Here is a 13796-nt window from a genome sequence, read left to right on the forward strand (position 1 = left end):
GGAATGAAACTGTGGAACTCAGCACTACCAGGAGTCACCAAATCCAACAGCTTAGCAAAACTCACAAGGAGGGACTAGACATTTATAAAGCCATCAGGATTATGGAGTTTTTATCATATTAAATGCCATGTACAGTGATTTAGACCAGTATGTAACTGTTGCAAACTACAGCAAGGGCCAGAGTGGGAAGCTGTGGGTAGGTTCTTGCACCTAGTCCTGAAGCAGCTGGCACAGATACTACAGCAGAAAGAACAGAATTTGAAGTTAAATGAGTAAGAGAAGGGCATAAAGACACCGCGTGTTTAATTTTTACCCTAACACACAGATCTGTTTTTGTTGCCATATCAGTTCAGTTATGTAAAATATAACTACACAGAATATTCCTTCCTTTTTGTAACAGTTTGACCAATATAGCATAATTCAAAGATTTCATATTTATTTAAAAAAGTGTAAGGAAAGCTACTATTAACAACAAAAGTTGACTGTTGGTGGTTTGCGTGTGTGTGTGCAGACAGCGCACAAGAAATAATTTTCTTTGAATGATGAAATTTTTACAGGACCCTTTTTTTCCATGTGTCAATTTTACTGCAAACATGGTATGTGTGTGTGACTTTTTTGGGGAAGATAATATTACAGGAAAAAACATATAGTCCCGCTTCCCAGTGTTTTCCTCAGTGCTCTATATAGCTTGCTATGTATTATTTCCTTAATAATGAATGCTGTTGTTCTAGCATAGCTAACTTCTAACTGTCATTTCTTTTTACTGAAGTCATTCTGAAAAATTTGGTGCTTTTTTTGTTGTTGTTTTTACATCCAGATCAACTAGTAACTCATAACAAGCTAAGTGAGAAAAAGAAAAGGTCATGACAATCAGGAAAATTTTTAAAGAGGATTATTTAGTGCAATCAAGTATTTGTTAATGCTTTCCCCTTCTACATGATTACTGTTTTCTGTTTGAAAGTAATTTGTTGCAAGAAAATTGTATCTCCTATTACTGTAATACCTTAAGAATATATGCAGATATTTTCTTGGGTTTAATATATTGGGAAATGTTGTCTCAGAAGCCTATTAGTTGACTTTTATTCTATTTTGACTTACCCATACTGTTTGACGCAAGCCTTTGATGTAGCTATAATTAAGTGCTGTTAGCTTCTGTCTGCATCGAACTGGAGCTGAGGCATCACACAATAAAGACAGGCTCCAGGATGCCTTTTTGGAGTCAGTGATGTAACCTCAAAAGCTGGAACAGAACTGTATCAAAATTACATTTCTATACATGATTTATTCTTACTGCTGAGGCCAGCTTTTAATTCCTGAACCCTGTGCCAGTTAGACTTTAGCACATCCACAGTCATTCTTACTTAAGAGAGTACACTTTACTTACAATAAATTCACCAGCCTAGCATTTGACCATTTATTGCATTTTTCTGGCTAGTAGTAGAGCACTGTAATTTATTGAGCCAAATGATTGCAGTTTCACAGAAGTTTTACTTAGCACTTAACTTGCCTAGTGAAATCAGTATTATTCCAATATTATACATTAGAAAACAGTAAATCAGACTTCTGCCTAAAAATTGCTGATAAACTATTTTCTGATATGCCCCGCTGTTGACACACAGACACAATCACATTGCTATATCCATATTTTCTTGAACTGCAGGAGACCTCTCTGATGATTCTTCCTAAATGAACACGAATGGGTTAAATAGCAACTTCAGGGTTATGCAGTTGTTACCATTGCCAGGATTAGAAAAAGAAATCTGTCAGTTCTAATAAAGAATTGAGAAAATTCAATAGTACCAATAAATAAATAACATATCTATGGCCTAAAATCAAAATAATTCTAAAAGTCATGAACTTAATGTTGGTTATATTGCAAACTTGAAGCAAAACTGAGATTAAAACCACACAGAAGAGCAATTATGCCAGGGTACTTCTCAGTATATCTTTGGCTATATTACCTTCCCTTCAGGGGCACCCCGAGGAGCTTTGAACACTGTAGCACAGTATATAGGAGCCAAGCTGAGTTTGTGTCATTCAAGGAAGACAGCACTTCAACACAGGGTGAAATCAGCTAATAAAGTTCTGAGTCACATTTATTCCCTTTAAATTCTTACACAGTTCCAGCACTGAAGGCCTCTGTATTTTAATGGCAAAGTCAACAAGGCTTGGCCTCTCCAAGAGGCAGTCAGGTCTTCACAATGCAGCCTTATGTCTTCCTCCACTGTGTCTCCTCTGGAGGAATAATCTGGTCCAAATATGGTAGTCAGGACCCCCCCCAACCCCATCTCACAGACTTTTTAGACGGAACACAGAGCTTAAGATGGTATTTAAGATCTTGTACCAGTAATAGACTTCACTTCGTTCACTGATGAAGCCAATACACCTGTGCAGTAAAGCTTAGCAGCTAAATTAGGCTATGTTTAAGAGCATTGGAAAGGTTAACGCCCCCATAAATGTGTACACTCTCCTTCTTTACTTAAGTATGCTTTCAGAAAGTTACCAGAAGCATGTCCTAAAAGAACGTGACAGGCCTGTTAGATCCGATGTGGTGGTACCAAACGGCACTGGTGGCAAACGGGAGAGACAGCGCTACCTTCCTTTTTCCAACATCAGCCCTGCACTGGCTCTTCTGCACTTACAAGTGTTTGCCAGATGTGTCTACAAGGAACAGCAGAGAAATGCTTGCCATTAATAATCTTTCCCCTTTGCTTTCCGGCTCTGTCTTGTAGCCAGCCTGTCATGCAGCAACTGGGTTACACTATCTTGCCCCCTTTTTGATTTGTGAAACTTTTCTCATAGAGTAATTGGTTTTCCCTTTATTTCAGTGGGTTGTGATTGTGGCATAACTTAATTACACTTTTCTGGTCCCAGGTATTTCTACCTTAGCGAGGTTCTTTGGGAGGGAAAGGACGGTGTTTAGATTTGCTTTCAATGTCCTTGCAGCTGGGAAACGTGGATGGCAGTGTTGCTGGAACAAACTCTCTTGCGAGGTTTCCTGTACTTTCTGCTTGCAGTATTGCCAAGAATATTCCTAAGGCAGCTTTTTCACAGTGACTTGGAATTTCACACTCTAGGTGAAAGCAACGCTAAAGCAAACGAGAAGCAGAGTGAAAAAGAAATACAGTATTTCAGGTTAGTGGTCTTAAATTCAAGAAATGAGCAAGCTTAAAGGAAAAGATTCCTTCTTTTTCCCGCCCTTCACCAACTAATAATTTCCTACTTAAAATTTTCTTCTGATTTCCCCGCCACCCATCAACAGTGGCACAGAAGTTGCTTCTACTTTATCTGCTATTTACTGGCAACTGCAACTTGACCTCTCAGACAAGGAGTCCCTGAGCATACTGTTCATGGATTTCAAATAGCCTCTGGATCTCTGCTTACAGACAGAAGCAATCGAAGGGACATTGTAGTACAGCTGGCTTATCCATGTTTTTAAAAAGTACTGTCCCCTCATAGCCTGGGCAAATTTAGTCTTGTAGGACTTTATCCTCTATGTGCTTAAGAATTCAACACCAAGCTCCGTATCATGCTTTACCCCCAAAACTCAAGGCAGAAACCAGCCAGGCAGCTCTGCTCCCCATGACCTGTGAAAGGTTGCTGGGCTCTTGAGAAACCTACCGAAGCAGCCTCCATGCTGCGTGTGTGCAACTGCTCACATGTGAAATATTTCCGTCTTCAGCCTGAGGACATCTGTTTTAAGTTCTGACCTTTTTTTTGAAAAAGCACCTTTTCGTCAGCAGCTGAAAAACAAGGAGACGTGTTAGAGTCAGCTCTGGAGCTGCTGCTGAACTCTTGCATGCGCTGTGCTTCATGCCAAAGAATTACAGCACTTGGGTCTCACATGCAATATTGTCTGTGGTGTAACCACGGGACCAGCTTCCAAACCCTGCAGCCTTAATGAGTCTGAGCACACTTCTTGCATCCCAAAGCAGAGCAGCTGGAACCTGAAACAAATATTCCATGCTTCATTTCCTGAGAACCGTTGGTACAGAGAGGGCCTAATGCTGGTGATCAACACTCAGAAGCCATTGATTTAGTAGAACTCATGAATGGAAAAGTAAAGGTGCCCAAATTCCAGATCAGGTGGTTTAATTGTTGTGTTGCTGTGAGAGTAACTTTGCTAATGTCATATGATAATGCTTGCAAGCCTGTTGGCTTATCTTATATTGCCTAAAAATCTTTTACTGTACTAAACAGACACACAGACAGCGATTGAAAATCATGTTTTAAACAGTCATCTACTGGTGTAAAACTCCAGAGGAATGCTTTTGTTGTTTGGAGGTCTTCATTCAAACAGAGATGAAGAACTGGATGAGGCATCAACATCTTTCCTGCTTTACACAAGCCAATTATATCTGTGCAGTTGCTGATGTATTTTTTTTTTTTTTTTCAGAGGCTGGATGCGTAAAGCCATAGCCTTCATCTGAAGGGAAATGAAGAGGAGTCTGTAGGTATCTTTCATCTCTTGCTTCCCTAATGCTATTATTCTGCATTTCCTAGGCCAGAAATGTTAAGGTCCAGCTGAACAATTCTCAGAGCATGCTTCCTTTTGCCAAGAGCTGATATATTACTCTCCAAGAGGTGCAGAGAGTTGCTTCTAGATATAATACCAGCTTTTCTCTCATGCTCCTCAGATCATTCTTCTTTACAGGAGCTGCTGCTAAACTTCTTTACAAAAAACACAGGAGAAAGAGGTTGCAGCCACAGTATTCATGGAGAATATGAAAAGAAATATTGTACTTTTCAGGGAAGAACATGGCTTGGGAGGGAATGAGAATGAATCATAGTGAATCATTTTCACTCACTGAATACAGTACAGAAGGGGGGGGGGGGGGAGAAGTGTGAAGATATTTGCTTCCATCATTCTATAAAGTAAGAGCTAAACCTCAGGGCTCCTTTAAAAGCTGTATGAAACTTTTAGTGTAGATAGACTTTCTGTACAAGCACTTAGCAGAGCAATATCATACAGCAAAAAAAACACGGGCTGGTTTAACAGTGGCAGCAAGCACTAAGAGGACAAAATCTAGGACGCTGCATCCAAGGTCTGGGTGGTCTGCACAGAAAGAAGTGCCGCACAAATCACCATGTGAAAGGACAAGGCTGGCAGCACAACACAATTCAAAGGTAATAGAGAAGTGTTGTGATGGCCAAGCTCTTTCAAAGATGCAGGAAGGATTCTCCACCTTCTACCAAACATAATTTAAAGGCCATGTGCCCTGTGAGGGCAAAGAGAATATCTATGCTGTCAAAAGAAGCCCATATAGGTATATCTATCTATACTCTGTGTGGAAGGGCGAAAAAACTTATTGCAATGTTACTATAAAACACCTTTACACCGCTGTAGAAAGCATCATGGAGATGTACTGGTTTAATTCTACTGGTGAAAAATGACATCAACAAATTATACTGGCACAAAACATACATTTAGAATGGGTCTAACTGACCACGAGGGAAGAGTGGCAAAACTCTCCTACTAAAAATTAAGTCATTATTTCATGCAGGTATCATGTATGCCTTGTCTGGATCAGTTTCTGTAGAGTGAAAGCTAACTATATGGAACAAGAAATACCTCTCATTTTAATTTCTTTTTATCTTGTTTTTTTCTTAAATATTGCTTTTAATTTAAGAATTTTATGAAACCACTTGAATAAAGTACATTTTGATAAAAGTTATTCTGGTCATTCTGGAGAGAAAATACCTTCAAGAAGATAAAAAGATAATGTGGCAACCTTCTAAACTGGAAATCCTTTGAGGAGAATGAGCTAAACTCTTTCTTTTTCATAAACAGTGCGACGTGTAGGCCTGCGTTCTGATGGCATGCACCAACAGCTGATGGTGAGCAGGGATGGGAGCTGAAGGGCTACAGGTGATGAGGAGAAAACCAGCACCTACCCTAGCATTTCGATTAGGAGTGTTCAAATACTCCCCCACCTCAGCGGTTTCTGGATGAAGAAATAAATGCAGCTGTTTCTGGAGACACGGCAGAATTTTCTGTAAGATCAGTTACCAGTGCTTACTCAAGTCCATGTTTCACTGACTCATCTCCGCACTGCGTTGCTACAAGTTGGCCTCTGCTCGGGAAGACAGCTTGGCAGGAAGAAGATTCCTCTGCTTGCTCAAGGTCTTGCTGACTAGCAAGGGCCAAGTTCTCTAGTGGAGCTGGAAAATGTGCCAAGAAGTGTAACTCGGTTTGTTTTTTCTTTTCTTTCTTGGTCATAAAAAGGAATTGCTGCCCTCACCACAGAAGATGCAAGTTAGGACAGTACCGTGATTCAGACTGGGTAGGTGGAAGAGAAAAGTATGTGCTGGATGCGCAGGGCACACTGGCCAACCCAGCTAGAAGCAACCAAAGGCAGAATGGTTTGCTGACAACATGAGTGAAAAGGAAGCCACTCTCCCAGAGGAAGGGGAAGGAGAATTCCCCTTCCCACTCCTTACAAGAGGAAAGCAAAGAGCTCCAGAGAGGACTTGGCCAACAGCAACACCTGCCCTGACACCCCAGCCCAGAGCTCTTGCTTCCTCCTCACCACCCCCCATTTAACTTAAAATAAAAAGAATGACTTCACCCTTTCTTTGGGAAAAAAAGAAACAAAAATATCTGCAAAGCACTTAATGACAAACCCTTACCAAGATGAGTAATTCTTTGTTGGAGAACAGCACCTGATGTAGGAGGGGTTTGGGTTTGGTCTCAATCTATGCACTCCTTCATGGGAAACACATAAAGAATAATCATATCATCTGAGGGCTAGACCAAGGAACTAGAAAAAAAAAACATGAGCAAGAGGGTGCACACTTTTAATGATCTGGGTAATTAAACATTGGAACAGTTTAGCAAGATGGGGGTGGATTTTCCATATGGTTTAACATGTTTGTACTTAGCCCGCTTCATAAGATGATACCTTGTAGCAAATTTGTAAACACAGTTTGGTAACACAGATTTTTGTATCAGCTTGCAGCAAGTGCATAGATGTAAAATCATTAACAGGAAAGCTAATAAAAAAAATGAAATCACAGTATCAGCCACTCTGGTAATCCCACCCACCTTTCATACAATGCAGGGAGATTTCCAGCAATCTCCAAAAGGGCAGCTTGGGTTAGGAAAGAAAAGGAAAATAATATTCATAAGAGATTTACAATTAAAGCCAAAGATTCAGTTCCATTTGAAACAGATGGTCAGGCAAAGGCATTCTGGATAATTTAGCAAAAGCCTGTGCTTCAACTAGCTAACAAAAGCATTGACTTAATCTTCCCTCTAGTTGTGCAGGGTAACCTGTTTATTGCATATTACGGATCAGGAAATATCTGCATTGCTTAAAACCTGACATGCTTACAGGACCAGTGCAGATCCAGAATTACATTTAAATTAAATTAAATTAAAAGCATTACTGCTTGTAATGAAAATTAATTGAAATTGCAAGTGAAGACAAGTAAGACATATAAATTTCTAGAAAAGAATGAGAGATGGAGGGCTGAGTGAATTGGGAGAAAACTAACATGATTATAATGAATGGCAGATAGCTAAAATATCACTGCTGAGGTGTTGCGGTGAAAGTAGTGTTGGGTAAATGCAGTACAGCTGATAGACAATAAAAAGTATATTTTTCTTTGCTTCTTTAAGGTAAACTAAGGAATCATGATATGACACAGTTACAGTATTGGATGGATAAATCTCAATGACAGCACTAGAAACATGCTTTCGTACCTTGGGAAGTCTTGTATCTCAGCAGACACTGCAGAAGAGAGTCATTGACATGTCTTTTCCTCTGGGAATAAAAAAATGTTGGTAACATTAAACCTACAGTGTATTTTCTTCCATCTACCCTCCATGTAATAAATAAATTGCAATTTTGGTGTACTGCTCTCACATCTACCTTAATAATTCACAAAATGCACATTTAAACCAGTATCTCACCCAGACCTGTAAACAGCAGTAACTACAAACTCTCAGACCTGCCCTATTTCCATCATTAAAGCTATTAATGTTTTCCAGCAGGACTGATGCCCTTGCCGTGCAACTCTACCTTTGTTTATATTTTCAGAAAGTACTTGGTAAAAAAAATATATTCATGATCTTTAGGGAAATAATATCACTAGGCAATTACAGACTGAATAAATTCTGGAATTATAAGACAATTCTACAAATAGATTTGATATTGTCATAGGGAAAATATTACTCATCTTGTTGCATGCAGCAAAAGATTTTAGGATGCAAATTATTAAGTCAGCCTGAGTGTTCCCCCACTCCCCGTCCCTCCCAGCTGAACTAAGGGCACAGGTAGCAGCTGACTTTAGAATGTGACTTTCACCTCCCCAGTCCGTTGGGATGATGGTGAGGATGTCTAAATCTGCTCTGTGGCTCCCAACTCAGTACACAGCAACTAAACCATGCAATCAAGAGGCTACCGTGGTACCTCTGCAGACCGATTTAAACCCTGCTGCTACAAAACACCAGTAGAAGCACACCTGATGAAGTGCTTGAAGAATGATGGCCTTATGGTTTAACCATTAGACTCCAGTTCAGGACATCTGGGCTTTTGCCAGCCCTTGCCAATGCCTTCCTCTGTCACCTTGGGACAACCTATGTCTTATTTTCTGTATGTATAACAGATAGAAATAATGCCCTGCACTGCAAACTGTGAGGGTATGTAGTAAATGTACAGGCATTGCTCAAAACCATGAGTGTACACAGTGAAGGAAGAGTGGAAGAAAGAACTAGGTATGTATATCACAGTGGTGGCTCAGTGAAACGGAGTGAATTTCACCATTCAGCAGTTATAAACCACCACACTGCACTCGGAAGCAAGAAAACAGGAATGAGGATTTGTCCGTCATAAGGGAAACAGAGTAGCTATTTTATGGCATTGATTACTCACCTACATGATCTTCAACATCTTCTGTTGGGAAAATGCAACTGCTAAAACACTTCAGTTATGTATGCTATCCTGAAGGCTACATCTGAATAAATATCAAGTATCCGATTTAAATAAGTGTGAGTTAAACATTGTCTACCCTCTGGAATCATGAAAAGTTAAAAAGTTACTTTTGAAAATTTACTCCTTAGAGGAGACATCCATTATTTTTCTGAACTGGACATTATAGGCATGGCTGGTGGTAGTATATTTTGTGATATAAAATATAATTAAAGTGTTTATTTCGTAGCCTATTTCATACATTATCATCTCCTGTTTTGCATAGGGTGCTTTTAGAAAATGACTGTAGAAGTTGAGACAGAGAATTGAGTTGCTGTGAGAAAACATAAAATCCTTTTTCCAGGACGGTTTCAGACTTGATTTTTTTTCCCCCCTGTATAAGAACAAGCAAAACCTAAGGAGTAGAAGCCTGCCTCACACGAAACAACCAAAATAAACAGAAATGATACCGGCAGTTCTCTGCCTGGGCTCCTTGGCTAGGAGTGCCATCCCGAGCTTGAAGCAGCAGGGGATGCTCTAGGCTCAGTGCAGCCTGCAGGGCAGAGTCTGAGCTTTACAGCTATCTTCCACCACAGGAGATTTAGGCTTTCAAGACTCCTGGGTGCCAAACCGTTTTGCTACTTGAACTAAGCAATCGATAAATTAAAATAACTCTGATAGTACAAGCAGAATGCACACCAAATGGCATTAGCGATGGCTACCTGGTAGGCCTCCAAGGGAGCTGTCACTGGGAAGTCATCATTAAAAGGAGGTGCTTTCACGGGAAGCAGTATTGGGTCCAGCCCGTGCAAAATGACGGCGGACAAGATCTGCAGGTGACACAAAGGCTGGTGGAGTGGTGTACAACATGGACAGGACAATTGCAAAGTGATGCAAATTACCTGAAAACTTAATAGAATCATAGAAATTCAGCTTCTTCAACAAAATATGTTTTACTGAAACCAGCTATTGACTGATGCACAGAGTATGTGTAACAAGGAACGAAGGTGTACCAGCAGAAGAACTGGAATGGTGAGAAACCTATCCATTTGAGAGTCACAAGGGACATGCAATTCATTAGAGGCAGAGGAGTGCTCCCTTCTTGGGAGCTGATGTTTCTTCCTTTAAAACAGCTTGAGTGAAACTAATACAGGAATATTGTATTTACTTTTGATGTCCACATTTTTCACAGTCTACTGAAAAACTGGAGGTTTGCAAAAAAGCTTCAGCTCCTGCTCAGGAACTGGAGAAAGTGCCATACAATGATTAGACTCTAAGGATCCATTCAGCTTCTAAACAATTTAAAGACTGGAATACAGGCATACAATTATAAGAGAAAAACACCAGGTGCCAAAGAACTCTTTGTCTGGGGCATAAAGATAACATAAGGCTGGAATCTGTAGCCAGACAAAAAGAAGGCATATGTACTTTTAACTCAGATACTAACTATTGCAAGAGATTTACAATGGGAAGGAATAGATTCTTCATAGTTTTGTTCTTTAAATCAGAACTGGATGCTTTTCCTTGTTTGTTTGTTTGTTTTTTTCAAGTAAGTTATCTTCTACTTAAACAGAATTTACTAGGTTTGAATAATGAAATGGGAATTAAAAGTATAGGAAATGGCAACCTGGCAAGCTTGTGTCTTTAGCAAGACACTGTATATTTAACAAGTCTACTGTATAAGCACACAGGACGATGAAAAGTTATTATTTGTTTATGAATTTAGCTGAATTTATTATATTAATATGATATTATTTCCTGTGTACCTCTGAGGAACAACCATGACTAATACGAGAAAGACAGGATTCTAGCTGGACTTCAAGGACTGCCTTCTAGTACAAGTCCTCATGCTGTTTTTTTGCTGGCATGGAGGAGAAGGAAACAGATGTCAGTGAGATCTCAGCCTGCTGTATCTGGAATAGAGAAAAGCTTTCACCGATTTTCATATAACCATCCCCCAAGTTTCGTGAGTGTGAAGCAGTAAGAAAGCGGCTGTAAAGAAAGGACAGGAACCAGAAAGGGTACCGTTTCATCTAAACGTGTTCGTTATCTGCGGCTAACTATTGGATCTTGACATACTCACAGGCTAAAAAGTTTAGTGACTTTCCTGCTAATGACTCGGTAGCGGGGGCTGTGGGAGGCTGAGAGCGGTGGGAGTGGAAGCAGCACGGCGTGTTCCTCCTGCCGCAAACCAGGCACTTCTTGTTCTCCTGCTGCCATTCTGCACAGGGGGGTTCCAAGCAGACTTTCACATCTGATGGCGAAAGCAGAATTAATCATTTAGCCTTTTTCCTTTCAAAGAGAAGGAAGAAAAATCTAGCGGCAGTAAAAATCTCAAAGAAATGATGTTTAAAGACAAAAGGCAGTGAGTTGCTGAAGTCATCTGGGCTGAAGTCCAGGGCTTGTGCACTGCCTCTGCATCTCTGCAAACCCTTCTTTGGGGAGGTTAACACTTATTAACTGCAGGGACTTTCTTCTGCTGTCCAAACAGAATGGAAATGATTAATTTTCAAATCCTCCATAGCTACACGGTAATAAAAGATCAATTATTTCAGGATCATAGAAATAAGTCTCGCTAAGAGATTGCTTAGCGATTACTTGAAAGCCTAAACAATTTGGTAAAGATAAATAACACCAACCAAAAAGCTCCAATATGCTCTTTATCAACACTAACTATATTCACTCCGTCCATGGTGATAAAATGTAATGAAATCTGCTAACAAAACCCCAAATAAAACTTGAATCAATCACTATAAAAAGGTGTGCTGTCAGAGAAAGATTTTAAGAGGTTTGCCCAAAGGTAAGACACTACCAGTTACATCCTTGGCCCTAAAGTTTTGCCAACATTCAGAGCTTTGAAGGCTGGGTATTTTTAGAAGAAAACCAGATGATGACAAATGAAGTATTTCTTTAATGACATCCCATTCACTCCCCCAAAATGCTCCCATTAAATCTTCATTCCATGTATGATACCAGTCACAGCTTGGTACCCTTCATTTGCTCACAGGGCTATGTTTCCCCTCCTTGTCTAGCCTTCTTAAAAAATCAAAATATGTCTCAGTTATCAAAAAGGAACAAATTAGCATATCACATTAGACTTTGGCAAATCTCTCCAAATGTACTGGATTCCGATACTAGCGATGTCCTTTTCCAAACTGTGCTCTCTGTACTTACAATGAACACCTTCTTAACTTCTGGAGCCCCTTTGACTTTCTCCTGCATGCAGTTCTGTGCTGGCTAACCTTAACTAGCAGAAGCAAAGCTGCATTTAAAGGAGGAATAAACATGCCCTTGCCAAGTGATTCTCCAAAGTGATCTTTTGAAGCATGGGAATGACAACAAACATCACAGCCTGCACTGATTTTGGGTGATTAAATACTTGACTTTTACTGACACTCTGATGTTTATAAAGAATTTTAAAATATATTTTTCAGGCTATGTGGCATGACTTTTCAGGACCCTGTTCTTCACTCATTACAGAAATTCACAACAACAGTCATTAATCCGTTCTGTTCCTTCAGCTGCAAGCTAAACTTTAGCAATGGTGCTCTGATTATAACTGAAACAAATGGAATTTATGAAGCAACTTTTAACCGTAACATGGAATATACCTTTGTTGCAACATTAATTCAAACCCAGGCACTTAATGGATCTTCCTTCATGCTGTTAACTGTATTTATGTGTATTATTATTCACTTGCTTGGCAGAGGTAAAAACAAACAGAATGTAGGGAAAGCAAACATTTTTGTACTTTCACACTGGCCTGTCTTTTACACTTCTCCACTTCATCAAGACCTTGAAAGACGTTCCACAGAATTGAAATTAAGTACGTTATTGAGTACTCTGCTGAACAGGAATGGAATGATGAAGTGAAGTTGGTGTTACTTAACCACTAAATTAAATCTTATGCTTTTTTTTTTTTTCTGTGGGAATATGCATTCCCTGCCTGTTCTTGGAAACAAGAAAATAAAAGACTGAAAGCAGCAAAAGAAAAGTTACTGCTGTCCTGACAGTACAGTTCATTAAGTCAGTAGTCAACAGGCATAGTGTATATTCCAGCATCTTTCTCTGAGCTAACATTATCTTTTGGAAAAGCAGACATAACATCAACAGTATAATTTGCAGTATATGCAATATGAAGTAAACTAGACTTTACTTGCTTTCCTTGAACATCGCTGATGAGTATTTACTGGGTTTAAAGCAAGATGACAAAAGGAACCTATAGTGTCTGTGACTGTTATATACCGAAAATCGCCAAGTATTTTTTTTCCTAGGGCTTGCATGTAACACACAACAATAGTCAGCAAAGGTACAATCCTTTGTTTGTAGATCTCCGTATCTGGGGGAACAAAAAAATCTATAAAACATACTATATGTTATTTTCTTCCTTTCTTTTCCTTTCTTCAGAGATTTTCTGAACCACCTTTGGAGCAGAAGCTTGTAGATCCAGCATCCCCATTTGCACTAAAGAATTCCACTAGAGGGAATTCAGTACCTCCTTGTAGTTTAAGGGGAATGCAGGACATACTCATTGCTTTTCTCTAATTGCATTGTGGAATCTACTGTTACTCTTTACCATCAACTAAATCTGAAGCTCCTTCAATGGACAGAAATTTTAACAGCAAGTCCTTTCCTAATTTACTCCCTAAATGCTGCAGCCCAGCACCCAACCTCATACATTCTAACTTCTGCTGCTGCCTCACTTTCTGTTGCAGAAATCTAATGCACTTTATAAAAGGCAAGTTTCAAAATGTGGATTCCTATGCAGAAGCCTGAGTGTTGGTTGCTGAATGTGTGGTGCATAAAACATAGGGGGAGAAAAAGCAGCTTATTCTGTGCAGTGTGATCACAGACCCCTGCATTTCAATGTTGTCTAGATGATCC

At 39.6% G+C, this 13796-nt stretch overlaps 1 long non-coding RNA gene across 1 annotated transcript; it reads right to left on the reverse strand.

The window, feature by feature from the left end:
- Nucleotides 1-1369: 1369 nt before the first annotated feature.
- Nucleotides 1370-10556, reverse strand: LOC130152702 (uncharacterized). The gene is made up of 4 exons (XR_008823797.1): nucleotides 7706-10556; nucleotides 6631-6761; nucleotides 3622-3743; nucleotides 1370-3089 (listed from the first exon to the last, which is right to left on the reverse strand). It is a non-coding gene; the product is annotated as an uncharacterized LOC130152702 (long non-coding RNA).
- Nucleotides 10557-13796: the final 3240 nt, after the last annotated feature.

This window comes from Falco biarmicus, chromosome 1, assembly GCF_023638135.1.
Source record: "Falco biarmicus isolate bFalBia1 chromosome 1, bFalBia1.pri, whole genome shotgun sequence".
NCBI classification, from domain to species: Eukaryota; Metazoa; Chordata; class Aves; order Falconiformes; family Falconidae; genus Falco; species Falco biarmicus.